The following is a 3,716-nucleotide window of genomic DNA, read 5'->3' as shown; positions in this document are numbered from 1 at the left end:
ATAAAACAAAAACCTATATCTTGAAACCAAAACAAAAACCAATAAATACCCTTTCCATCATTGTTTGTCTTTCGTTTTCCAATATATTTGATTCGATTTTATTTTTCATTTTACAACATAGCCACTTTATCGTTAATCTGTTTTATGATATCTTCAAACCAGCTTATATATTACTTAAAATTAACAAAAATACACTTACAGACAAAATATATAAATTCCTAAAAATATAGTTGTTTGCAAATCTATTTATCAATTAGGTTTATTAAGTTTTAAAGTTGTTTTATTTTGCAAAATCGCGTAGCATACAGGTTATAATCTAGTTGCTTAATAAGTTGGTCCCAATACCCTTAAACCGACCACTAAGTAACTAATTTATGTATGAGCTTTGAACTTATAAAAGAATAAATCTTGTGAGGTATGATAAGAAAATAAATAGAACACACGTAGCAATTACCTAATAAAAATCAAAATTAGAACCGTATTGATGATTTATTTGCTTTTTCTGCATAAATTAGGTTTTTTAGGTAGGATGCTACTACTGAACATTGTGATGTTGTGGTCGACATAGTGTTCATTGTTGGGTAGAAAGGTGGTTTTGTCAGGGTATGATGATGATGAATATTGATGATGGTTATTGAGTCATGACATGAATCGATGGATGTACGGATATCATGCTTCTTATGGACTGGCCCATTACTTTTGGCCTCTACTTGGGCCCTCCCTACCCAACAGGTAGTTTATACCGTTCCCGATTTCCGATATGTATTAAATATCTAAAACTATGTTTTGAATTCAACATATAAATAAATCAATATATTAATTTAAATAGCATATCAAATATAATACAAACTAGGAAAGAGGCACCCATGCTACACATGGGTCAGAATTTTTGGTTTTTAATTGCAGCTGTTCATCATAAACTTATCGACATGAATGATAAAATCGATAAAAAAATATTCTTGTTTATGCAACAATAAAAAGAAGGATTGAGACTTACATCATCCTCATCCTCTAATTACAGAAGCTGATGTGTCTTTCTAAGTTTGAGAGCAGAAGAAATTCAGATAAATGTTGCGAGAAACTACCTGTGCATCTCTCTTTGACTTTGTAGTTTTCTTTGAGCTCTCTTTCCATACAGCCTCAGGAAGCTCTGCAGAAGTTTCACTAACCATAGCAGTATATTAACACAAACAAATTTATAGACAAAAAAAGACAGAATTGCCCCTGTCCCACACCTTGGTGGGTTTGTAAACAACAACACAATAAATCTTTCTATAGAACTTGGGTTTGACCAATTTTCCGGGCACATAAGCTTTGGATTTCACCCGTCATTTTGACGTCCATGATACTCTAGATAACACCGACGCCCTGTAAATTCGCAGTCAAAAAAATAAAAACCAAAAAATCATGAACTTGGATAAGCAATGAAAGAAATGTTCCATTTACTCTTTTTTAAATAATTTATTACTTTTTTTAATGACAAACTTTGAAATGTAAATAGTGTTTGTAATGACAACTTTTGTAATATGTGACTGCCTTTTCCCTATAATAAATCATAAAATTTGATTGTTAGCATACTTTTGTACTTCCATATAGTTTAGGGACCATTGTTGTCGTAGTTAGATTCACTAACCATGTTTATCATCAAACGATTCATTAATTCTAACATTGATAGATTTAATATAAACAAATTTTAACAAAGGGTAGATTTCTACTCCAAACGTCCCACTTCTGCTTTCAAGTCCAAACCTGTGATACTCCTGTTCCCAATATTAACTGCACTGAGTTTGAAGATATGCTTACCAACAGCATCTAATCCAGTTAATTTGGGCATGAACTGCCTAATATGCCCTTCTGCTGCTTCATCTGCTTTAAGTGTTTCACACTCAAAAGAAATTGCAATCTACCTCTTCTCTTGCTCCTTAGCAACCAAACCAACCACATCCTTCTCTTGCTCCATGTTTCTTTATGATTGTTATTTATAGTTCTTATTAAGTATTTAGTGAATTGAGAAGATAGTAACATAAGGAAGTAAACAGTACCAACAGAGAAACATAAGTTTAAGGGATATCATTGTTGATAAAGAATCAACTTGGAATCACCAAACAAAGAACAAAGATAGTTGTTAGTTAATAAAAGGAGACAAAAGAAAAAAATAACTAAACTTATACTTAGTCCTTTATCAGTTTGGTTAATGCGGTAATGTCTAAAAAACAATGAAGAAACAAACCTAGGTGGGATTGAAAAACAGAAATCCAATGTTTCATTATTTGATAGCTTATTCGAAACATAAAGATATTAAAAAAATTAGTTAAGAAACCTAATCGAGAGGGAAGCTAGGATTTAGATAGTACCTTGGACCCATTCCAGAAGCTGTGAAGGAAGACACAACGGTTTACAGAACCCTATCTTTTATTCTTTAGAAATCACATCAAACCACCACAAATAGAAAGGAATTAGAGGCAGCCAAAAATTAGTGCATAAAAAGAACAGCAAAAAAAATAAACTCACATCAAGTTGTACACTACCAGTCCGAATACAATAACACTCAAACCCTTTTCGGTTTAGGAACCAGGCCCAAAAATCAACCATAAAGACAAAAAGAGGGCGAAAAGTCTTGATAGCACTTAGCTCTGTTGTATCAACTTCAGTGTCCTCCACTTTCTTTATCAATGAAGACTTCAAAAGGTAACCAAAGTCAACAACAATCACCTTGATATATATGTTCAGTGAATGAATCAGTTAAAACCCTAATTATACGGCATGTTCAGGAAACTTTGGCATTTATGCTAATATTAATACAGAGAATGAAACAAATAAAGTAAGAAATGAGTATGTTAGTAGTATACTACTATGTACCTGCTTTTCTAGATATTTTGGTGCAGAAATCAAAGAAAGAACTTCCATATGACCAAAAACCAAATCGAAAGATTTCTTCTGTGTAATAGGTGATTGGATGAAAGAGGCAGTGGAGGGGCCAAATCGACAGCAGGGAAGTGATCCGCTGCTACCTTATGTGGTTTGCTCATCGCCTGCCTCTTCGTCTGGCGCCAGCCCTGGTGGGGGTGGTGCGTGGCGGTGTCGAACCCTAGCCAATGCTGGAGACGGGAGAAAATCATTGTCGTCGGTATCCGGATTTAGGGTGAGAGAGATACATAGCGTATGTGTTTCTTTCGAACATATACTTTTGCAGTGAAAAGTGGTTCAAAGAAATACGTTACCTTTTAGCGTTCGGGTGGTTGAAATCGACGACTGTCACAATAAGCAGAAGGTGGAAGGAGTCGGTGGAGTGAACAACGCCTGAATTTCTTCTTCCATCACATAACCGACGATCTCTGAGGTGCAGCAACGACGGAGCAGGTGGAGGTCAAATAACGGGCGTTAATGGAGATTATCTAAATGTGGGGAAGTATTTGAGTCGGTGGTTATGAAAAGATTAGAGAAGCATCTGGACTGACTGGACTGAGTCGTTGACGGATAAGAATGGCGGTGGAAGAATATAAGCAAGGGAAAGGGGCAAAATATAACCACAAAAACTTATGTGGTCAAAATTTAAAAGGAAGAAAGTTTTGTGGTTAAATTCGAAAATCCAAAAGAGTACTGTGCTTAAGGCTCCCCACAATTAAGTATATATATAATTAGTTATTACTAAACTTGTTAGTAATTAATATGAACTTGTAATCATAAAAATAACGAATTCTAAATGCATATTAAAA

The 3,716-nt window shown here is 34.4% G+C and overlaps 1 long non-coding RNA gene across 4 annotated transcripts; it reads right to left on the bottom strand.

Annotated features, from left to right (window-relative positions):
* Window positions 1–921: 921 nt before the first annotated feature.
* On the bottom strand, window positions 922–3,494 carry LOC145111416 (uncharacterized). Of its 4 annotated transcripts, none has more exons than XR_013710260.1 (3): window positions 3,222–3,494; window positions 2,512–3,098; window positions 922–2,417 (listed from the first exon to the last, which is right to left on the bottom strand). It is a non-coding gene; the product is annotated as an uncharacterized LOC145111416 (long non-coding RNA). The 4 variants fall into 4 exon arrangements; XR_013710261.1 differs by having other exon boundaries at window positions 922–2,712; window positions 2,860–3,098; XR_013710259.1 differs by having other exon boundaries at window positions 922–2,679; window positions 2,860–3,098.
* Window positions 3,495–3,716: the final 222 nt, after the last annotated feature.

The sequence above is a fragment of the Lactuca virosa genome, chromosome 5 (genome assembly GCF_052849685.1).
Source record: "Lactuca virosa cultivar CGN04683 chromosome 5, Lactuca_virosa_CGN04683_v6, whole genome shotgun sequence".
Lineage (NCBI taxonomy): Eukaryota > Viridiplantae > Streptophyta > Magnoliopsida > Asterales > Asteraceae > Lactuca > Lactuca virosa.
Note: the sequence above shows the minus strand (reverse complement) of the source record. Positions and strands in the feature narration are given on the sequence as shown.